The 25063-nt window shown below is 48.4% G+C and overlaps 1 long non-coding RNA gene and 1 pseudogene across 1 annotated transcript; one reads left to right on the top strand and one right to left on the bottom strand.

The window, feature by feature from the left end:
• Positions 1 to 3431: 3431 nt before the first annotated feature.
• On the bottom strand, positions 3432 to 23373 carry LOC140395229 (uncharacterized). The gene is made up of 2 exons (XR_011936131.1): positions 23328 to 23373; positions 3432 to 3681 (listed from the first exon to the last, which is right to left on the bottom strand). It is a non-coding gene; the product is annotated as an uncharacterized lncRNA (long non-coding RNA).
• Positions 3942 to 10986, top strand: LOC140395226 (immunoglobulin lambda-1 light chain-like; annotated as a pseudogene).
• Positions 23374 to 25063: the final 1690 nt, after the last annotated feature.

The raw sequence follows: 25063 nt of genomic DNA on the forward strand, positions 1-25063 counted from the left end.
GAAATTCTACCCGCGTTTGGGAACGCCGTGACCATCCCGACACCCGCCTGCGACCCACCCACAGGTCACGACCCCCGAGTTTGAAAATAACTCCTGTAGAGGGATGGAGCCCCTAGGTGATGCTGCTGCACTCAGCACATGATTGATAATCATCCCTTAGTGTGAATTTACAGCGTAAAACTGCATAGATTATTCAATAATAGCTAATGTGGGCATCAGAAGTGGCACATTGTGGAGGACTGGTGTTGACTAAAAGATACGTTATTGTACACTGTAATATTGAGAAATACATATTGGGAAGGTTGGAGGGCTTATTCCTGTTTGGGATGGGACAGTTAATCTTCTCAGGGCAATATGAGACCTAGAACTGCTTACTTTGCTCTGGGGCTCCAGGTCAAAAATCAGCCAGGATTTCCTTGCTGCGATCACTGTCAGTCCCGATGAATTCAATGCATTTTATGCTCGTTTTAACCTCACCCAGTTGAAATCCAAGAAGAAAACGACACTGACATTGCTTGTGGAACATCAGTATGCAGGTGACACTGCCATCTCCACTCTCTCCAAAGAGAATCTTCAAGCTATGCTTGACGCCTTTGCAGAAGCATACCTAAGAATTGATCTCAGCCTCAAATCAAGAAGACTCAAGTCCCTTACCTGCCTGCCCCAGGGCAAGATCCGGTCTCTCACTCCATCAAGATCAACGGAGAAACCATCCCAAATGTGGAACATTTTCCTGAGCTGGGGAACCATCTCTCATCTAAGGCTAACATTGATGCGGAGATTCAACGTAGTATTCAAACCGCGAGAACCACCTTTGGATGCCTAAGGACGAGTTTCCCGTGAGTGCAATATCTGTGTTGATACCAAAGTCCTCATGTCCAAGGCAGTCATCCTCCCAGCTCTTCTATATGGCTTAGAAACTTGGACTATATACAGACCCAATTTCAAGACCCTGGAGAGGTGCCATCAATGATGTCTGAGATAGATTTTCCATGTCAGCTGAGGACAGGCGCACCAACATCAGTGTCCCTGAAGGCGCCAAGAGCACCTGCACCAAGGGCATGATCATCTGAAACCAACTCCACTAGGCCGGCCATGTGCTGAGGATGCCAGAGTCTTGACTGCCAAAACAAATCTTCTTCTCCCAATTCAAGGAAGAATCCTGAACAAGAGAAGGACAAAGGAAACATTTCATAGACAACCTGACGGCTTACCTAGAGAAATGCAATATAGATGTCAATGCCTGGGAGACCCTTGCTCAGAAGACCTACTAGGAGGAACTCCTGATTGAAGGGACTCAATTCTTCAAGGACACCTGACTGCAAGAGGAGGCCGAGAAAAGGAGCCTGAGAAAGGATTGGCCGGGATCTTGAATCCAGGGTCCCATCCCACCTGCTGGAAACACCTGCCACGTGTGCGGTCAGAGGTGTGGCTCGCGGACTGGGCTCATCAGTCACTAAAGGACCCACAGAACCCATGACCAGTGACCTAGAGTTTCTTTGGTGGACAATCATACTTGTTAGTGAGTGATCGCCTGAGATTTTAACTTTGGTGGAAATATCAAATAGATACTGAAGGCCTTGCTTGATTTCCCCCCTCTGACTCAGACAGTATAACAAGAGGCTAATTTGATATCAATACCACCCACAGTTAAGCTGGTCCCAATATATTCAGTGAATAAAGCTGCTGGGTCTGGTAACTGGAGCAGCTAACATGGCGAAAATTCTGAAGTGATTCTTGATAAAACATGTTCAGACTTCCCACTGTATTGGTGACAATGTCCCCTTAAGCAGTGAGTGTTTGACAGATAGTTAAAGGAACTTGTCAAATGAAACAATAAATAAGATATTTGTGTAATGTTTGTATAAATACATGTTTCGTCTTTGCTCTGGACGGTCCCTCCCCTTAAAATAACATTGCACAGTTCCTGCTTGGACCAGGTGTTTGTCAGTATCATACCTATTCCGGATTGCTGATTTGGGCCGCATTGAAATGCCGAAAGCTGATTGGGTGAAATTGCTACTGCAGACTGTTTTAGGGGTGAACAACTGAATAAATTAACAGAAATCAACAAGGGACAAATTAAAAGGGGCCACTCCGATTTGGAGCACAGCCCAAAAATAACAAAAGAGAAACGGAAACTTAAAAACATCAAAACAAAATGTGCAAAGGGTTGATACTGCCACTGCAGAAATGCAGTTTGTAACTTCAACCCAATATCTTTCAACATTTAAATTAGGTGCAATTAGTTCTTATCAGATTATACAACGTACCGAGATATTTAACAGCCTTAATAATATTTTATTATTTAATAGGTTGGTATTTGATAGTCAGATAGCTGGCAAGTAATGGCACCAGCCCCTTTCCTCTTGAGTTTGTCTTGACAAGATGATCAAATGTTAACTGAGAAAGTTCGCCAATATATTGTGAGGACTCTGAGAGTTACACTAACATGTGCTGCATCAGTATATGGTGCAGAAATGTGTCACATAAATCCAGTTTTATAAGGAAATGTATGAAGAGAGAACCGGAAGATAAACGTATTTTCTTGTCCCATATTTTCATAGAACATAGAACATAGAAAATACAGCACAGAACAGGCCCTTCGGCCCACGATGTTGTGCCGAACCTTTGTCCTAGATTAATCATAGATTATCATTGAATTTACAGTGCAGAAGGAGGCCATTCGGCCCTTTGAGTCTGCACCAGCTCTTGGAAAGAGCACCCTACCCAAACTCAACACCTCCACCCAACACCAAGGGCAATTTGGACATTAAGGGCAATTTATCATTGGCCAATTCACCTAACCCGCACATCTTTGGACTGTGGGAGGAAACCGGAGCACCCGGAGGAAACCCACGCAGACACGGGGAGGACGTGCAGACTCCGCACAGACAATGACCCAAGCTGGAATCGAACCTGGGACCATGGATCTGTGAAGCAATTGTGCTATCCACAATGCAACCGTGCTGCCCTTAAGAACAAATAAATCTACACTATATCATTCTACCGTAATCCATGTACCTATCCAATAGCTGCTTGAAGGTCCCTAATGTTTCCGACTCAACTACTTCCACAGGCAGTGCATTCCATGCCCCCACTACTCTCTGGGTAAAGAACCTACCTCTGATATCCCTCCTATATCTTCCACCATTCACCCTAAATTTATGTCCCCTTGTAATGGTGTGTTCCACCTGGGGAAAAAGTCTCTGACTGTCTACTCTATCTATTCCCCTGATCATCTTATAAACCTCTATCAAGTCGCCCCTCATCCTTCTCCGCTCTAATGAGAAAAGGCCTAGCACCCTCAACCTTTCCTCGTAAGACCTACTCTCCATTCCAGGCAACATCCTGGTAAATCTTCTTTGCACCTTTTCCAGAGCTTCCACATCCTTCCTAAAATGAGGCGAAAATTTCAGGAGAATACGGGAAAATTTCCACGGGAGTCTTTATGTTTGTCTGCTTCTTGTATCCAGGTCTAGAATTCAAGTGGAAGCTCACACTTTTAAAACAACTATTCCACATTCCGAGTGATGGTAATAGAGGGTCAATTGAAGCGATGCTCCTGGTGTCTCCTTGTAGCAAAAAACATAGTTGTTATTATTGTCCCACTGCTGCAGTCCAGTGTGGTTCTGTTCACAGTAAAGTCTGAAGGTTGAGTCAGAAATTGACGCTGTCCATCTGTAAAAGAGCAGGAATTTTAGTTTTAATTTCATTATTTAAAAGTGACCTCCCTCGCCCTGAGTTTTCTGTTTAAAACTTAGTCTCTAACTGGATTGAGGTGTCACGACATCAATCTGAATCTCTGACTGGGAGGGATTTCAGATCCTTGCTCTGATTGGTGAGTGTGAATTCTCTAATTTGCATGGGGTTCCTTCCTGGTCTGAATGGCTCTATAACTGGGTTCAATGGGCAGCTGCTGCCACAGTCTGGTACAGATACACTCGCTGAAGGAGACAGCAAGCTCACCGGCAGAAATGATGCGGATGTTGTGTTTTTTCTGCTCTCTGGCCCTGTGGCTGGGCTGTAAGTACTGTGGTGATATACATCACTGTAAGTACACAAAGGGTTAATGTACATACAGTACACCGAGCTAGACAATAGAGGGAACACCAGAGACATGACACACAGACAGTGAACCAATAGGTCAGTAAGATAGGACATGACCAATGGGCAGTCACGATACACACAGAGGGGACACCACCACAGGAAGGCATTACACCAACCCATATAAAAGGACACAGCACACATGCTCAGTCTCTTTTCAGAGGAGACACTCAGTGAGTACAAACATAGGGTTGATTGAACATCACTCCCACCACGTGGATTGTAGCAGACTGGTTAGTCAGTCTGAGTAGCTATATCAGGATTAACAGTAGAGTCGAATCCAAGTAGGAGAATTGTTAATAGCTTAATAAATGTGTTAAAGCTATCTCCAAGTCTGAACCTTCCTTTGTTAAGAGTGCACATCAAGGAAGCAGCGTATGCTATGTCAAGAGCATAACAAAACATGGTTCCAGGAGTGAACTGTTTCAATCCACATAGTTAAAACTCAGCAAACAGTGACGACCAGCAACAGCAGCCAGGCAAGATGAAGTTCGAGATTCCGGTCCCACTGCAGCTCCAGTACCAAGGCAATCTCAGTGAAAACTGGCGTTGGTTCCGGCAGAGACCGAGATCTACCTGGTAGCGTCCGACCTAGATGGCGTGGCGGATGCAGAGAAAATAAAGCTTCTACTTACCATCGCGGGTCCAGAAGCCTCAAATACTCAAAGGGACAATACAAGAGCGGTTTCCAGGCAGTCCTGGACAAATTCCAAGAATTCTGCGAGGAACATACAAGAAGAAAAGGTAAAAGAGGTGCCAAAACGCACCGTGAGGTAGGCTTGCAGCAACGAACGGCAGTTTTGAATTGCAGCCATCTTGGAAAAGGTGCTGCACATGCGCAGTTGCGCGAAGAGCGCACAGAACGGGAAGGTCCATTTGCGCAAATGTGAGAAGCCACGCATACGCAATTGCGAAACAGGCCCCAAGTAAAGAAACAGCGATCTGCGCATGCGCAATCGCTTCCTACGCACTCTGTCACACGCGTCGTGACGTCAGAGGCCCTGGACCATGCCCACTTAAAGGGGAAATGTCCCAAAACACGGGAAAAAAAATTTAAAGCCGTAAAACCCGATTCTTTCACCTGGAACGACAGCACAATGCCTGAAATTCGACCAGTAGCTGAAAGTAACCTCTGCAGAACCCTGCAAAAAGCAGTTAGCACCACCCAAAGAGATGATACAGTCCTTGAAGACTATGATCAGACCTTGAATTCTTCTTTGGACATTGCGAGCCCAATGCCAGCTCCGACACAAAACGTGATGATATGGTCTTGGAAGACAACGACTCAGACAAAACTTTCACCTTCGGAGGCTACCCCAGTAACCAAATCCAAACCGCAACTAGAAGTGTTGTACACTGACGACCCCGACGACGAGTTCTTCGGATTTGAGGATCTTCAGCCAAGCAGATATGACATCCCGACTCGTGAGTGCAGGATTATGCTGCGGCCTGACACCAAGAGACAGAGAGTGGTACAAGCCCTCAGAGAGCAGCCTGCTGCCACACAGAGAGTTGTCCACAGGCCGCGAAGGGCACCCGACTCCACACAGAAAGCGCTGAAAGACTCCACAGCGAGACAACTGCACGTCTCCACACAAGAAGTGACTCCAGTGACACAAGCCTCCACAGCGAGCTCGTGGACAGCCTCCACGATAGAAGCAACGGCAAGACTCCAGAGCACAGTCCTTGCATGAACAAGAAGTGATGACAGTTTCCACAGAGAGACGAATGCACGATTCCACACAAGGAACGCTGCAATACTCCACAGAGGGAGTGACACAAGCCTCCACAATGAGCTTGTGGACAGCCTCCACGATAGAAGCAATGCAAGACTCCAGAGCACAGTCCTGGCATGAACAAGACCATGAGGGTCCAGCAACCTCCTCTGAGCAACCAGCAGCAGACAATGTAAGTCTGCCACGCTCAAGTGTACAGCAAGCAGACTATGACAGTCTGCCATGCTCAAGTGTACAGCAAGCAGACTCTGACACTCTACCACACTCCAGTGAACAAGAAGAAGATTCTGACGGTCTACCTCGCTCAAGTGTACAGCAAGCAGACTATGATAGTCCACCTCGATTATTTGAGCCACCAGAAGAAGACTCTGAAGGTCTACCCAGCTCAAGTGAACGACAAGAAGACACTGAGGCTCTACCCACTGTATATGCGACAAGTGACGATGGCATCCCACTTCCCATACAAGATGTGCAACGTGACAGACCTCAGCTAGAATGTACAGAGGCACTCGACAATCACTACTGGTGACTCCGGTAACACCACGTTACTTCAAACCTCATTCGCTCGAGCCTCTCTACAAGCAAATGCATTCCTGACTGTTTTGACTCCGGTCGGGGAGCATCAAGAAACTTCAGATGATTCAAATGAACCTGAAATGACTCCGGACGGGGAGCATTGACAAGCCAAAACTGACTCAGGTGAAACAGACCAGACTCCAGACGGGGAGCATCCACAAGCCAAAACTGACTTAAGTGAAACAGCCCAGACTCCAGACGGGGAGCATCCACAAGCCAAAGCTGATTCAAGTAAGCCGGACATGACTCCAGACAGGGAGCGCCGCAAACTCAGTGACGGCACGCTCAAGGAGACAGCAGATGCCACAAAGCACGCCAACACGAGTAACTGTGTGAAGTACTCGTATTATCCACAGAGTGTGGCCCTTGAGCGCAGCAAACACGGCAACAAAACCAACCACCACAACAACATCAAAGACAATAGCAAGAAGCGTACCAAAGGCAACAACGTCAACAACAAGCACGACAAAAACAACACCACTGGAACAACGACTGGTACGACATGTTACAACTCTGCAAATGAGGGACACTGTTACTGCTCAGCTCAGTACAATGACATGCCATGGCAGGACAATGCATCTTACCAATTCACGTTTATTGCACTACCAACAGGCAACCTGGCTTTCAGGACAGATGCCATCAAGAATTACCACCACAAGCATCGAAAGAAAAAAAAAAAAGAGTCCAAATCTGACAACGAAGTGATTTGACCACTTCTTGGTTCCTTTAGCACAGGGACATTGATGGCGTTTACAATACAATGCCACCATCAACATCACCAACTCACCAACCAAACAAGAAAGCCACTTGACCATAATCATTAATGAACTTTGGACTCATGCATATGCTTTGGACTTATTGTTTAATGATCACTGTTATCATAACTTGGACAGAGTATCACTCATCTACCTAGTTTGTTCAATTTTCTTTAACACTGTACAGAAAATATGTAAGATGGAAAAAAGGGGGGATGTGGTGATATACATCACTGTAAGTACACAAAGGGTTAATGTACATACACTACACCGAGCTAGACACTAGAGGGAACACCAGAGACATGACACACAGACAGTCAACCAATAGGTCAGTAAGATAGGACACGACCAGTGGGCAGTCACGATACACACAGAGGTGACACTACCACAGGAGGGCATTATGCCAACCCATATAAAAGGACACATCACACATGCTCAGTCTCGTTCCAGTGGAGACACTCAGTGAGTACAGACACAGAGTTGATTGAACATCACTCCCACCACGTGGATTGTAGCAGACTGGTTAGCCAGCTATATCAGGATTAACAGTAGAGTTGAATCCAAGTAGGAGAATTGTTAATAGCTTAATAAATGTGTTAAAGCTATCTCCAAGTCTGAACCTTCCTTTGTCAGAGTGCACATCAAGGAAGCAGCTTATGCTACGTCAAGAGCATAACAAAACAAGTACAAACACTGAACTCTGCTCCTCCCGCAGCAGCAGATGGAGGTCTTGCAATCACTTTTAAACAGTCAATTTATAATGTTTAATTTCTGCTCTTTTACAGATGGACAGTCTCAGACTCAGCCTCCAGACCGGACTGTGACACCGGGAAACACGGCCACATTGGACTGTAACATATAGGAGCGGATGATGGCTATGCTGTGAGCTGGTACAAGCAGATACCAGGATCAGCTCCTCAAAGGATCCTCAATTTCCATCACTCTGTCAGTGCCCCTACCTATGGGTCTGGATTTGGCAGTGACCGTTTCACATCGAAAGTTAACAGCGGCCACAGCATTTACCAGTTAATCATAAAGAACGTGGAGGTGAATGATGCTGCCGTCTATTACTGTGAAAAGTGGGTTTCCTCGAGCAGCGCTTATGTGTCACAGTGACAGAAGGTAAAACAAAAACTAGTAGCAGCAAATATTATAAAGTTGGACATAAATATATTCATATAATGTAATGTTTCATTTTTCATATCTCTAACTGTGTTCCTTGAACAACATTTTCAACTTATCATAGAATTATCATAGAATTTACAGTGCAGAAGGAGGCCATTCGGCCCATCGAGTCTGCACCGGCTCTTGGAAAGAGCACCCTACCCACGGTCAACACTGCCACCCTATCCCCATAACCCCACCCAACACTAAGGGCAATTTTGGAAACTAAGGGCAATTTATCATGGCCAATCCACCTAACCTGCACATCTTTGGACTGTGGGAGGAAACCGGGGCACCCGGAGGAAACCCACGCACACACGGGGAGGATGTGCAGACTCCGCACAGACAGTGACCCAAGCCGGAATCGAACCTGGGACCCTGGAGCTGTGAAGCAATTGTGCTATCCACAAGGCTACCGTGCTGCCCCACGATATGCTATCATTTCATAATTGCTTTATAGTTGATAACATTCTGAATCGCACTGCCCAGTATTGGGTGTTGATGATATTTTTACTATCAGTGTGTGGATGTTGCTGTGAGTTTATTCCTTATTGTTCCTCACCAGCAGGAACTCTGGGAATACAGGAAGCCTGAATAAAGCTGGACTGGAGAATCTGAGCATGTTTTCAGTCTGATTCCAGGATAACCGTACGGACTCAACCCTAGAACATCACACTGTGTGGGTGTTTGGCCAAGGGACCAAACGCTTTGTGGCAGGTAAGTGGCTGGAAACTCCCTCCTGAAGAAACTTGTTCTGTGCATTTGAATATTTAGTAGTGCATTTGAACATTTAGTAATTCACTTACAATTTAAACTGCTCTTCTGAAATTTGTACTGTGTGCAAGTGCTGACTATCGTGTTTAATGTCCAACATAATCTGAATCTGTACATTAGTGTTATGTTTTCACAGTGGATCTTTTTATTTACTACTTAGAACCTGAAGTAGGAGGAGGGATTTTGAGAGCTTCCAATTCTGTTGAGTGCTATTAATTAATGCAGAGTTTTTCTGAAAATTGTTTCTTTCCAAATCTGATTAGCAACCATCACATTCTCAAAATTCTGCATGAACATGGAATCAAACTCAGTCCAGAAAAATTTTGGTTCAGTTTTTCCTGGTTTGTTTAAACCTAAAATATGGAGGGATCGTGTTGGAAAAGGGTAGATGAATCTATTTTGGATGCCAGGAGACCCTAAATGCACATAAATGCGAAACAAGTTGAAACATTTAAGAGCCAAAATTGCGGAACGTTGTGCAGCCATTCTGGCCTTGATTACAGAGCAGAGATCACTAATTCACAATCAAAATTTGAAAATCCGAATCCTGTTTATCCCGAAAGATACACTTGTTTATCAGCTGGTACCAGTGTAGGGCTGGTTGGAGAATGTGAGAGACAGAGAGGAAATGACACGGTATTGGAATTATATTAATCTCTAATAATCTTTATCACAAGTAGGCTTACATTAACACTGCAATGAAGTCACTGTGAAAAGCTTCTAGTCGCCACATTCCAGCACCTGTTTGGGTACACCGAGGGAGAATTCAGAATGTCCAAATTACCAAACAGCACATCTTTCAGGACTTGTGGGAGGAAACCGGAGCACCCGGAGTAAACCCACGCAGACAAAGGGTGAACGTACAGACTCTGCGCAGACAATGACCCAACCAGGAATTGAACCCGGGACCCAGGTGCTGTGAAGCAACAGTGCTAATCACTGTGCTATGGTGCCGCCCAGTAATTCAGATTTCTGTAACCTAATGGAGGGATTCAAAAGCCACCACAATAGTTTGAGAGTTTGAATACCAGTTTATTCAAACGTATCCATAACGCTGTCAGATTTTGTAAAAATTCAATATCCTTTTTTAGGAAAGGAACTCAGCCGTGTTTTTAAAGTTTGGAACTCCTCACACCAGTGTGACTGACTCTTAAGTGCCCTCTATAATGGACCAACAAATCACTATTGTATCAAAGTGCTATCAAGATATTGACCGACCATCACCTCAGGGCAACATAAGATCCCTTGAAGGCTGATGTTGTCAGTGAAGCCCGAATTCAAAGAGCTAATTTGGGTGGGTCAGGATAGGAATCACAGCACGTGAAAACTCCAATCCACTAAACCATCAGGACAGTCTTGATAACAATTGATTAACGTTGTGGCTTCTGTTTTGATGTATCCTATATTTCTGGGGTCCACTACAGGAAGCTGCAACATTTCAAACCCACTTCTGTTAAACTCTGAAATAATCCTTTATTTTTCTCGTAACTTTAATATGTGTTCCCTGGTTCTGATTGCAGCTCAGCAACTTCCTAACCCTTCAGTAAAACTGCTCGGACCTTCAGCCGATGAGATATCCACTAAAGGAGCCGGCACGTTAGTTTGCCTGGTCAGCAAACTGTCCATGTGCTTTGCTGCGGTCAGCTGGACAGTCGATGGGAGCCCGACGAGCAGTGATGTCCAAACCAGCCTGGCATCGCGGAACCCGGACAACAGCTTCAGTCTCAGCAGCTACCTGGCAGTCCCTGGCAGAGATTGGAGCAGTGGGAAGGTGTACTCCTGTACAGTTCAACAAGGAGCAGCTTCAAAAACAACTGCAACCGCCTCTCAATCCGGGTGTTAAATAGATGGAAGTTTCACTCGAATAGCGGGAAAATACGCTTCTCTTCCCCCGATCCACATTTTCTATCTTTTATGTTGTTGTCTATTACATTTTGTGCTTTGTTTAACTTTGTGTGGTTGCTTTGTATCTGAACATGAAGCAAGTCTCTGTGTTACCCTAATCCAGAAGGCTATATGAAGATAAATGGGGCTAGGCATTTGGCTCTGAAAAGTGTGGCCTGCACACCACTAACAATGGATTTAGTGAAGGTGATTTCTGATGCGCCAACAGCTTCAACCAGATCATTTGTCCCCGAATGTAAGAGGCAATAAATAAAATCTGTGCAGGAAACACCTTCCCAAATGTGTTCCTTTGTTGCAGAATTGTTATTTTGAGGCCATTGCAGCAGATTTAGCGCATCACAAAAAATTACTCCGTATTCTTCATACACTTGAATAGAATGGCTATCCTGACAGCCCCTCCGTTATTTCAGCTTATTTTTTAACTAGCTCACTAGGCCTGCATCGAGGCCCACTTTTAAAAAAAATCCATGTCTGTGAAATATGGGTACTTTTTAACTCTGGGAATAAAATAGCCTGGTCTAATGCCGCAAGGGTCCCCTGTATGTTGGCAGAACTCAAAAACAAAGAGCTGAGGGAGTGACTGACACATGTTGCCCTGTGGAGACCAGCGATTGTGACACACAAATTTTCCAGTGATTGGTGGAAATAATCAGGACAAGATTTCACCTTTCAATACTTCACTGGAACAAACCAATTAAAATCAACCTACATCAAATATTACTTGTGCAACTAAATCGAAGGAAAATGTCCTTTTTGGATGATGTAACTAATGCAAATGAGAAGTTGTACAATTGCATTTGTGATGCACTGCACTCTGATAGTTGTGTTACTTCCAGCTTTCTAGCAGGCTCACTTCTTTGTGCCACACTGGGTTGAAATTTCCAGTGTCCTTCAAAAGTTGTTCTACGCAGCCCGAGTATTCCAGATATATTTTTCACTCAAACTCACCACGGCTACTCCTTATTCCTAAAATCTCCAGAAATCCATTGATTCTGTATCATTTATTTTAAACTGAACACCAACTCTTACAAGTATTGGGATTGGCTGCTAACACAAAAACACCGTCTCCATAGCAGTAACTGCCTTGTTCAGCCACACAACTGGAATTCTGTTGTCTCTCCTGTACATTACAAAGCAGCTGTTCTTTTTACTGTGGAAATATTTAGAAACTGTCACTTAATATTTTGATATATTTTGTTTAAATTTCTTCTCCATCGTAGTCAGGTCATATGGTTCTGTCTCATATGGCAGAGATCTCACTATCCCTCTATCCACAGCATCCAGTTAATAAAAACATTTTAAAACCCAAGTGTCCTGTAAATTTCAATATTCAATACAAAATATTAATACTTGACTGTAGAAAGGTAATTTGTGAAACAATAAAGAACATGAGTAGAATTGGAAGATTAAGAACATGCCATCTGGGAGCCAATTGCAGGGAGTTGTCCTTTTCAAAATACCTGTTCATTGATAGTATTGGGGCGTGGGTGGAACTGTGAGGTATGCATCTTTTTTTTTTTAATTTAAGAGTAGCCAATTATTTTTCTTTTTCAATTAAGGGGCAATATAGTGTGTCCAATCCACCTAACCAGCACATCTTTGGGTTGTGGGGGTGAAACCGACACAGACGTGGGGAGAATGTGCTTAAAAAGTATTTTTATTCAAGTTTTTAACATTTTCACATTTACAAAACATCACAACACAAAATAAAATAAACCCAGCACAAAACCCCACCCCTGCTCTGCCCCATAAGTTGACGGTATCTAGCGTCTCTAAACGCAGAATAAACAAATCCCATCTCTTGTGGAACCCCTCATTTGCCTCTCAAGTTTCATAGAATTTACAGTGCAAAAGGAGGCCATTTGCACCGGCCCTTGGAAAGAGCACCCTACTTAAGCCCACACCTCCCCCCTATCCCCGTAACACAGTAACCCCACCTAACATTTTGGAAACTAAGAGGCAATTTAGCATGGCCAATGCACCTGATCTGCCCATCTTTGGAACTGTGGGAGAAAAACGGAGCACCCGGAGGAAACCCACGCAGACATAAGGAGAATGTGCAAACTCCACATAGATAGTCACCCGAGGTCGGAATTGAACCCGGTTCCCTGGAGCTGTGAGGCAAAGGGCAAACTTCACCTTCTAAATGCAGGAACTCCATTAGATTCTCCAGCCACACCAAGGCACAGGGTGGAGAAGCTAACCTTCACCCCAACAGAACCCACCTACGAGCGATCAGCAAGGTGAAGACTAAAACATCTGCCCCCACTCCTGCCTGCAACTCGAGCAGGTCTGACACCCCGAATATGGCCCACAGAGGACCAGGCTCCAGATCCACATGCAAGACCGCCAAAATGGTGCTGAAGTACGACCTCGAAAATTTCTCCAACTTTGGGCAGGACCAGAACGTTATTAACTGGGCCCCTCCCATACCACTCACAAATATCCTCTAACCCTTCAAATAGCCGGCTCATCCTCAACTTCATCACACGCTCCCTGTGTACCACCTTTAGCTGGATCAACATCAGCCTCTCACACAAAGTTGAGGCATTCACCCTCTGTAACACTTCGCACCACAACCCCTCCTCCAGTGCCATACCAATTCCTCCTCCCACTTATCTTTGACCCCCCTCCAGGGACACCTTCTTTTTGTCCAAAATTCTCCCATAAACCGCCAAGATGACCCCACCTTCCAACCCCATTACCGACACCTCTTCCAGCAACGAGGAGGAAGGTACTGTCAGAAAAGTCATAAAGACATTTTCTGCAAAGTTCCACACCTGCATGCATCCAAAACCCTCCCCACGCGGGAACCCAAACTTCTCCCCCAACTTCTCAAAGCTCACGAACCACCCTTCAAAAAGAAAGTCCTTCATCCCTCTTTCCTCCCACCCCCGAAACCTCGTATCCATCTTTCCCAGTTCAAACACATGATTACTTCGGATCGACATCAACCTTGACCCCCATCCCTAACCTAAAGTGCTGCTGAAATTGCTTCCATATTTTATAAAAGTAAATTACTGCGGATGCTGGAATCTGAAACGAAAGAGAAAATGCTGGGATATCTCAGCAGGTCTGGAAGCATCTATAGGGAGAGAATAAGCTAACGTTTCGGGTCCGATGATTCAAAGCTAGCTTTGACAAAGTCATCGGACTCGAAACGTGAGCTCTTTTCTCTCCCTACAGATGCTGCCAGACCTGCTGAGATTTTCCAGCATTTTCTCTTTCGCCTCCATATCTCCCTGGGGCAAACAAATCCCTGTAAAACTCTTCAAAACTTGTTCACCATCTTCGGTGCCACCACCAGCATTCCCGTGCCATCCCTGACCGAACAGTCCCTCTCACCATCGCCCGCTGGCAGAGCAGCTGGCCTTCTCCCCATACTCATACACAACTCCCCTCGCCTGCCTCAGCTGCTGAACCACCTTTCCCGTGGACAGAAGATCGACCAGGCCTGTAGCTCCTTCCTCCTCACCAGAAGACCTGCCGTCGGGTCCTCCCCGTACCTTCCATCTACCTCCAAAATCTCCTCTATCAAACGCTGCAACTCCTCCCTTGCCTCCCTGTCCACCTGTGCCTTAAACAAAATGACCTCGCCCCTCACTACTGCTTTCTATGCTTCCCATACCACTGATGGCGAAACCTCCCCATTCCTATTAAACCCGACATAATCTTCAATCACTTTCCTGATTTTGATACAAAAATTTGAGTCCGGCAACATGCCCACATGGAACTTCCATGCCAACCTCTGAGCTGACCCCTTCTCCACGTTCTCGTGGACCATGTCCACCCAGTGTGGATCATGGTCCAAAATAATGATCGCAGAATACTTTGCCTTCCACACGCCAGCTAACAGCAACTTCCCCATCACAAAAGTAATCAATCCTCAAGTACTGGCAAAAGGAACGAATACTCCCTGTTCCGCGGGTGCAAAACCTCCACGGGTACACCCCTCCCACCTTGTTCATAAATGAGGCCAACACCTTCAACCCCACTCCTGGCTTGGACCTGTCCTGAAGTGTTGGGTGCTCTGAGGTACAGACGAACCAACACGGTTGCGATTGGTACAACGCAGTTTTATTCCATTAAACTATTTATACATCAAACTTGGTACTCAGCACGTTGTGACTGTGTGAGTGTCTTGCTTTGAGGTCCTGGCCCTGAGCCGTCTCCAGATGGACTGCCCAGGAAGTGTTGTGTTTCTTGTTTTATATTGTGTCTGCTCTTATCTGTGATTGGCTGTCATGTTGCTCTGTCTATCATTATGTATGTGTTATGATGTATGTTTGAATATCATGACATCCCCCCCTTTTTTACAAGATTATGTGCCTGCGTGGTTATAAATATAAATGTGTCCGGAGTGCAGCTAAATGTGTGTGTGTGTGCGTAATATTTACATCATGTACATGGGGCTTAACTATATACAAGGAGCGATGTCAGGTGTGACATGCTAACGAGGTTGTACCATAACAAAAAGAAAAACAACGTGGAAATTTTGAACGATCAAACAAATGCCTGTAATGAGAAAACAGAGACATGTTATAAAACAGTGGTTGCAAAAGTTCAACGTGTGAACAGTCTCATAAGTCCAGTCTAGTAGGTGGGCGATGAATTTGGGTTGACCGGCTCAAGGGTGGGTGGAGAGCCACCAGCTGAGGTGCGGGCCTGGCCACGGGCGGCGACAGAACGGGCATGGTAAACGGCTGCTCCATGAAGTCGCTATCAGGAACCAGTGGAAGACACGGCGTCTGTGTAGGGCCCCGTTGCGAGCGTGGAAGTAAGCGAAGAGCTCGGTGATTGCGCCTACGCATGGATCCATCAGGCATGCGTACCAGGAACGAGTGGGGAGCCACGCGTCGGAGAACTTCGGCAGATGCTGACCAGCCACCGTCTGGTAGGTGGATGCGGACGTTGTCTCCAGGGGCCAGGGAGGGAAGATCAGTTGCCCGTGTGTCATACGATCTCTTCTGGCGTGTAGCACCATCAATCACACACAAGGCGAGACGTAGAGAACTTTAATCAAGGCTTTATTGAGCAGACTTGTTCAGACTTGTTCCCCAGCAGCTCAGTCACAGAATGCAGCTGCGGGGAGTAAACCAGGTTCTTATACCCCGCCTATCTGGGTGGAGCCCAGTAGGCGGCAGATCCAATCGGGACCCAGCATCTGTCCTCCAATAGCTCCTCGGCATTCATGGTGTACCGTATTATCCCTAATACATGCGACCGCGCTGCCGTTGCATCCTATGCAGTACCGGAGCATGGTCTATTGTTGGTGCCAGGATGGAAGGCACAGTGGTTCTGAGGGCGCGACCCATCAGCAGCTGTGCTGGTGAGAGACCAGTGGCTAGTGGGGCCTAGCGATAGGCCAGCAGGGCGAGGCAGAAGTCCGACCCGGCAGCAGTAGCCTTGCAGAGGAGCTGCTTGGCAATGTGAACGCCCTTCTCCGCCTTTCCATTGGACTGGGGATGCAGAGGGCTGGACGTCACGTGTGTGAAACCATACGAAGCAGCAAAGGACGACCATTCCTGGCTGGAAAAACAGGGCCCATTGTCCGACGTGACAGTCATCGGAATGCCGTGGCGAACAAAGGTGTCTTTGCAGGCCCTGATGACAGCAGACGACGTTAAATCATGCAGGCGTATGACTTCAGGGTAGTTTGAGAAGTAGACAACTATGATGACATAGTCCCTGCCGAGCGCATGAAACAGGTCGACACCCACTTTTGCCCAGGGGGACGTCACCAGCTCATGGGGCAGAAGCGTCTCAGGAGGTTGCGCCGGCTGAAACCTTTGGCATGTTGTATAGTTGATCACCATGTTGGCAATATCGTCACTGATGCCCGGCCAGTATACCGCCCCTCGGGCCCTCCGTCTGCACTTCTCGACCCCCAAGTGGCCTTCGTGTAGTTGGTCGAGAACCAGCTTGTGCATGCTGTGCGGAATCACAATCCGGTCCAGCTTCAGAAGGACACCATCAATGATGGCTAGGTCATCTCGTACATTGTAGAACTGCGGGCACTGCCCTTTGAGCCATCCTCCCGTCATGTGGCGCATCACTCGCTGCAGAAGGGAGTGGGCCGCAGTCCCTTGGCGGATACGGGCCAGACTGGAGTCGTCAGCCGGCAGATTTGCTGATGTGAAAGCCACCTGTGCCTCGACCTGACATACGAACCCCGCCGCATCTAGCGGCGTGCTCACTGCTCTGGATAGGGCATCCGCCACGATGAGGTCCTTCCCTGGCAGTTGGAAGTCGTACCTCCTGAGTTTAAGTAGGATGCATTGGAGGTGAGGGGTCATCTCGTTCAGGTCCTTGTTTATTATGCTGACCAGGGGGCGCTGGTCAGTTTCGACAGTGAACCGGGGAAGACCATATACGTAATCATGGAACTTGTCTAAACCGGTTAGCAAGCCCAGGCACTCTTTTTTGATCTGCGCGTAACGCTGCTCTGTGGGGGTCATGGCCCGTGATGCATAGGCAACTGGGGCTCATGATGCCGTGTCATCCTGCTGCAGGAGCACTGCTCCAATGCGGGATTGGCTGGCATCAGTTGAGATTTTGGTGGCACGAGATGTGTCAAAAAACGCCAACACTGGTGCAGTAGTGAGTTTGCGTTTGAGCTCCTCCCATTCCAGCTGGTGTGTGTGTTGCCACTGGAACTCTGTGGATTTTCTGACGAGGTAGCGCAGAGTCGTCGTGTGGGAGGCAAGGTTGGGAATGAATTTCCCCAGGAAGTTGACCATGCCAAGGAAGCGTAGGACAGCTTTCTTGTCGGCCGGCTGCGGCATGGCTGTGATTGCGCTCACCTTGTCTGCATCCGGACGGACCCCTGACCGGGAGGTATGGGGCGAGATACTCCACTCCCGCGCTGGTTGGGAGAATCGCCTGGGCCGCCAAAATTTCCCGGGACACCGGTCCGACGCCCTCCCGCGATTCTCCCAAGCGGTGGGAACGGCCCGGTCGAGTTCCGCGGGCCCCAGGCCGGAGAATCGCCGGAGACACCCAAAATGGCGACTCTCCGGCACCCCCGCTATTTCAGGCCCGGATGGGCCGAGCGGCCAGGCCAAAATGGCAGGTTCCCCCCGGCGCCGTCCACACCTGGTCGCTGCCGTCGTGAACGGTGCGTGAACGCTGGGGGGGGGGGGGGGGGGGGGGGGGCGGCCTGCGGGGGAGGGGGGGGGGGGCGAGGGGGTATCCTGCACCGGGGGTACCTCAAATGTGGGGTAGCCCGCGATCGGAGCCCACCGATCGTCGGGCCGTCCTCTCTGAAGGAGGATCTCCTTCCTTCTGTGGCCCCGCAAGATCCGTCCGCAATCTTCTTGTGGGGCGGACTTAGAGAGGACGGCAAACACGCATGCGCGGGATGGCGCCGGCCAACGCGCGCATGCGCGGATGATGCCAGTTATGCGGCGCCGACCGCGTCATCTATGCGGCGCCGCCTTTACGCGGGCGACGAGGCCTGGCGCGTGTAGACGACGCGGCCCCGATCCTAGCCCATTGTCAGGGCCTGAATCGGTCGGGATTGGGGCCGTTTCGCGCCGTCGTGAAACTCAACGGTGTTCACGATGGCGCGGCCACTTCGGCGTGGGAGTGGAGAATCCCGCCCATGGTCCCCCAGGAACTTCAACTCGGTCTGGCCAAAGGAGCACGTGGCTCGGTTGAGGCGCAGGCCGTTTTCCCGTATGCGGGCAAAAACGCATTGGAGACGATATATGTGCTCCTGCGGGGTGGTGGACCAGATGATGACATCGTCCACATATACGCGCACCCCTTCGTATGCGATGCCTTCCATCACTTGCTCCATGGTTCTATGGAAGACCTCGGATGCCGAGATGATGCCAAATGGCATCCGGTTGTAGCAGAACCTGCCGAAAGGGGTGTTGAAGGTGCATAGCCTTCGGCTGGACGGGTCCAGCTGGATCTGCCAAAACCCCTTAGAAGCATTCAGCTTCGTGAATATCTTCGCCTGGGCCATTTCACTGGTGATCTCCTCCCGTTGGGTATGGGATAATGTTCCCTCATAATATTATTATTGAGGTCTTTGGGGTCAATACAGCTACGGAGCTCGCCGGAGGGCGTCTTGACACACACCATGGAGCTGACCCATGGCGTGGGCTCCGTGACCCTGGATAGGACCCCTTGGTCCTGGAGATCCTGCAGCTGCTGCTTGAGGCGGTCTTTAAGTGGCGCAGGAACCCTGCGAGGTGCATGAACGACCGGGATGGCGTCCGGTTTGAGGCCAATTCGGTAGGTGTATGGCTGTGTTCCCATGCCCTCGAATGCCTCCTGGTTGTGGGCGAGGAGCGATTGGAGCTGTGTGTTGAACACTGCATCCGGGAAGTCAGACGTGCCGTCTGGAGAGAGAGAGGGTGGACTCGTTGCACAAGGTGGAGAGCCTTGCATGCCTGTGCGCCCAGCAGGGAGTACTTCGATGAGCCGACTATCTCGAGCGAGAGTGTGGCCGTGTGTGTGTTGTGTGTCACCTGGAGCTGGCAGGATCCCATGGCCGGGATAACGTTCCCGTTATAGTCGACCATCTTGCACCTGGATGGCCGGATTGGTGGTCTGGCCTTCATGGTGCAGAAGGCTGACCATGCTATGAGGTTGGCGGAGGCGCCAGTGTCCAGGCGGAAAGTGATCGGTGATCGGTTGACCGTCAGGATGGCACACCATTCATCGCCCGGATTGATGGTGTTGACCCGGTTCCCATCAATGACCGCAACCCGGAAGGCGTCGTGGTCATCTGTGTCATCGGTTTGGATGTCGTGATGTGGAGGCTGAATGGTCCGCACGTTCCTGCGAGTTTGTCGGAGATGTGGAAGATCAACAGGTTGAGCCGCTCGACAGTAGGCAGCGTAGTGGCCCATCTTGCCACAGCATAGGCATTGTCGGGTATTTGCAGGACATTGCCCTTTTAAATGTGCAGCTCCACAGTTGCCGCACGTCGTGACGTCATGGCGTTCGTGAAGCCACTGCGCATGCGCAGTTTGGTCTTGCGTCGGGCACGCCTGCACAGCACTTCCCTCAGTGTTGCCGTAGGTTTTGGCCGCACAAACGCGGGACGCCTTGAGAAGCGCGCAAAACGGCCGCCCTCGTCTGGGCCGCGGGCCGGGAGAAACTAGATTGCCTGGACGCGTTCGGCCTCGTGGCTGGCCTGGCTTGCCGATTCGGTTGCCTGAAATTGGGCATAGCGGCTAGTCGCATTCTCATGCAGGACACTGGCTTCAACTGCAGATGCTAAGGTCAGGCCTTTTATTTTTAGAAGCTGCTGGCGTAGGCAACCCCAAAAATGATCTGGTCCCGGATCATGGACTCTGAGGTGGTGTTGTAACCGCAGGACTGTGCGAGTATACGGAGGTGCGTCAGGAAGGACTGAAAGAGCTCATCCTTACCTTGCAGGCACTGCTGAAAGGCATACCTCTCAAAGCTCTCGTTGACCTCAACCTTGAAGTGCTTGTCGAGCTTGAGGAGGACCGCGCCATACTTAGCTTTGTTCTCGCCTTCCGCGAACACCAAGGAGTTGTATACATGGATGGCGTGCTGTCCTGCGGTAGTGAGGAGCATGGCAATTTTCGTTTCGTCCGAGGCGCCCTGTTTTTCATTGGCCTGCATGAAGAGTTCGAAGCGCTGCTTGAAGAGCGTCCAATTTATGCCCAGGTTCACAGCGACTTGCAACGGCTGCGGTTTGTTGAGGGTGTCCATGGCTCAGGATGGCAGATTTGCTGGTAGGTATCGATTCACTTCTGGTACCATGAAGTGTTGGGTGCTCTGAGGTACAGGCGAACCAACACGGTTGCGATTGGTACAACGCAGTTTTATTCCATTAAACTATTTATACATCAAACTTGGTACTCAGCACGTTGTGACTGTGTGAGTGTCTTGCTTTGAGGTCCTGGCCCTGTGCCGTCTCCAGATGGACTGCCCAGGAAGTGTCGTGTTTCTAGTTTTATACTGTGTCTGCTCGTCTGGGATTGGCTGTCGTGTTATGTGTGCTAATTGGTCCGTTGCTCTGTCTACCATTATGTATGTGTTATGATGTATGTTTGAATATCATGACATGTCCGTCTTCGGATCCAACAGTGTGTTCAAGTCCCCTCCCAGTAATAATTGGTGTATATCAAAATTCGGAATTGCAGCCGACCTCTTTTCATAAATCAGATGTTGTCCCAATTTGGGGCGTTTATTCTAACCAGCACCACCAACCTCCCCAACCTCCCTTCCAATGCACCCGTTACTATTAAGCACCTGTCCCCCTAATCAGCCACCATCTTCCCCATCGGAAACCTCACCCTTTTATCCACCAGAATTGTCACCCCGGGCCCTGCTTTTAAAGCCCAAGTGGAACAGGTGACTCACCCAGCCCTTCATAAGCCTCATCTGGTCTTTCACCCACAAATGAATCTCTTGGAACAGTAACACGTCAGCTTTCAAGCACTTGAAGTGCGAGAAAACTCTTGCTCACTTCACTGGTGCCCCCAACCCTCGCACATTCCACGTCGCCACGCTGACCGGGGTCTCTCACAACTCCCAACCCCTCTCCTATCCACTATAACCACTACTCCAGGCCCCATCCAGCAGGCCCGACCCAAGCCCATCAGCCCCCTACCACCCGCCCCTTCCCAGAAATTCCCCCAGCCACTTCCTCTCAAAAACACCTCACCCAGTATCGTCCCATCTCCCCACCATTCACACTTCCCAGGGCCACTGAAACCAGTCCATGCAGGTTCCAATAACTGTGTCGCCCTCCCCCGACCTTTCTCCTGTTCATTAGCCAACTTGCATTTGCTAGCGAGGTGGCCCCTGCCAAGGGCCTCATCCCCACACAAAAAACAAACCAACACCAAATCCCCCTACACCGAAAGCTTCCAAACTCCTCACTCAATAATCCCTTGGACCCAAAAGGAAACACCTGGCGGGCTCGCACACGTCATCTTTCCTTCTGCTGGACTCACAGCCGAACACGTTGGCAGACTTTCGCTCACCCCCTTCTTCCCCTGATTCTTCTGTAACTTCAACATTCCAGCCAACCACTACCAATCCCAAACCATCCCTTCCCAATGACAACATCAGCATAGTATAAACAAAAACCAAGCAAAATAAAAAAGAGACACACAAAGAAAACGTGTAAGATCAGCAACATCAAAGTCCAATCTCATCTCAGTCCCAGTCCTTCAGTTTTCACAAATTCCTTTGCCTCCTCCGCCATCTCAAAATAGAAGTCCTGAAGAGTTGTTCATCACCCTCAGCTTCGCCAGGTAGACCAACCCAAACCTCATGTTACTCTTGTAAAATGCTGCCTTCGCCCGACCAAAAGCCGCCCTCCACCTCGTTAGCTGCGCCTTAAGATCCTGGTGTATCTGAATACCAACACCTTCTCCTTCACCTGACAGCTGTGGAAGCAGGCTATCACAGCCCTCGGTGGCTCATCCGCCTTTGGCTTCGGCCGGAGCGACCAGTGGGCCCTGTCCAACATGTAGAGGGAGGGGTCCTCCTCCTCCTCCACCAACTTAGCGAACATCTCCACAAAGTATTCCGTTGGCCTGTGGCCCTCCATCCTCTCAGGCAGTCCATGATCTACAGATTTTGCCTTTGTGATCCGTTCTCCATTTCCTCCACTTTGGCTCTCAGCCCTTTATTGATCTCCACCACCCTCTGCAGCTCCTCACCCATCGAGGTGAACTAGTCGCTGTGCTGCAACGATGTCTCCTCTACCCCCTTGAACACATCTCCTTGCTCCCACACCTCTATCGATGTCTTTATCGAAGCTGCCTTTATCAGGGCAGGAGTCTCACCCACCCATTCCTTAACGAGGTCATCATCTCTTATCGATGCCTATCGAAATGCTTAGCGAACAACCGCTCAAACTCCCCCATCACTTTGGCCAGCTTATCCACGGTAATGGGCGTGGCCCCACCCGACGGGGGCACACCTGCCATTTTTCCTTCTGCTGGACTCACAGCCAAACTCGCTAGCAGACGTTCGCTCGCCCCCTTCTTCCCATGATTCGTCTTCTGGAACTTAAACATCCTATGACCTCTTCAGACTTTCTAACACCTAATCATTCAAAATTGACCCCTGAAAACTGTGTGTAAAGGGCCAAAATCATGGGCGGCATGGTTGCGCAGTGGTTAGCACTGCTGCCTACAGCACTGAGGACCCGGGTTCAATCCTGGCCCCAGATCACTGTCTGTGTGGAGTATGCACATTCTCCCCTTGTCTGTGTGGGTTTCACCCCCACCTTAAGCGGACCTGCGCGGGACACTGCTGCAGGGGAGAGGATAAAGGCAGCGCCAGGCTCGAGGCCTTCACTTACCTTCAGGGAGCAGAGAGGAGCGGACCTGCGCAGGACACTGGCTGCGGGTAGGACAGTTGCTTGTCTGTTTGTTAATTTCAAAATTGAAAAAAACTGGTAAAGTGACGTCATAGGAGATTGTGACCTGATTGGCTGAAAGGCAGACTGGGCTAAATTTGAATATTTGTGGAGTTACTAGTTTTAATTTGATTTCAATTACTATTTTAATGTAAATTTTAATTACTATTTTTTAAATTTGCCTTAGATTACTATTTTTAAGTTGATTTGAATTGCTATTTTAAAATGTTAAAATCTCAATAAATAACCATTTTGGGTTGATTTAAATTACTATTTTTAAGTTGATTTAAATAACTTATTAAATTCTAATTAAATAACTTTTTAAATTTCAATTAAATAACTATTTAATTTGTTGTCAGATCAAGGAAGATAAATACTCGGGGATAAAGCTAATTAAATAGTATACAGGAGATTGGATATAATCCGACACAAAAATATCTTTCTAAAGTTTAATTTCAAAAGTTTAATTTAAAGGGATAAATCATGGCAGGACAGCTCCAAGGCATGGTCTGCTCCTCTTGCTCCATGTGGCAGGCTGGGGACAGTTCCAGTCACCAGGGTCAGCATGTGTGCAGGAAGTGTCTCCGGTTACAGCTCCTGGAAGCTCGAGTTTCAGAGCTGGAGCGGCGGCTGGGGACACTGTGGAGCATCCGCGAGTCGGAGAGTATCGTGGATAGCACGTATAGAGAGGTGGTCACACGGCAGGCTCAGACTCCGCAGGCAGGAAGGGAATGGGTGACCACCAGACAGAGCAAGAGAGCGAGGCAGGTAGTGCAGGAATCTCCTGTGGCCATTCCCCTGCAGAACAGATATACCGTTTTGGATACTGTTGAGGGGATTGGCCTCTCAGGGGAAAACAGCAACAGCCAAACCCGTGGCACCATGGTTGGTTCTGCTGTATATGGGAGGGGTAATAAGTGTGACAGTGCAATTGTGATAGGGGATTCAATTGTAAGGGGAATAGACAGGCGTTTCTGTGGCCGCAAACGAGACTCCAGGGTGGTATGTTGCCTCCCTGGTGCTAAAGTCAAGGATGTCTCGGAGCGGGTATAGGACATTCTGGAGGGGGAGGGTGAACAGCCAATGGACGTGGTACACATCTGTACAAACGACATAGGTAAAAAGGGGGATGAGGTCCTAAAAGCAGAATACAGGGAGCTAGGAAGGAAGTTAAGAAATCGGACCTCGAAGGTAGTGATCTCAGGATTACTACCGGTGCCACGTGCTAGTCAGAGTAGAAATGACAGGATATATAAGATGAAGAGATGGTGTCAGGGGGAGGGTTTCAGATTCCTGGGGCATTGGGACCGGTTCTGGGGGAGGTGAGACCTGTACAAACTGAACGGGTTACACCTGGGCAGGACTGGAACTGATGTATATGGGAGGGGTAATAAGTGTGACAGTGCAATAGTGATAGGGGATTTAATTGTAAGGGGAATTTGCTATTTGCTAGAGCGGTTGGGGAGTGTTTAAACTAATGTGGTAGGTGGATGGGAACCGATGCAGGAAGTCGGAAGGTAGTAAAACAGGGACAGAAACAAAAGGCAGTAAGGGGGAAAGTGTAAGGCAGAGAAGCTATAGTGAAAAATCAAAAAGGGCTACAGTACAAGGTACAGTGACTGAGGGGAGCTCAGTGAATAGGCCCAGTAATACTAATAGGAATAAAACGGGAAGTAAAT

Source organism: Scyliorhinus torazame, chromosome 18 (genome assembly GCF_047496885.1).
Source record: "Scyliorhinus torazame isolate Kashiwa2021f chromosome 18, sScyTor2.1, whole genome shotgun sequence".
NCBI lineage: Eukaryota > Metazoa > Chordata > Chondrichthyes > Carcharhiniformes > Scyliorhinidae > Scyliorhinus > Scyliorhinus torazame.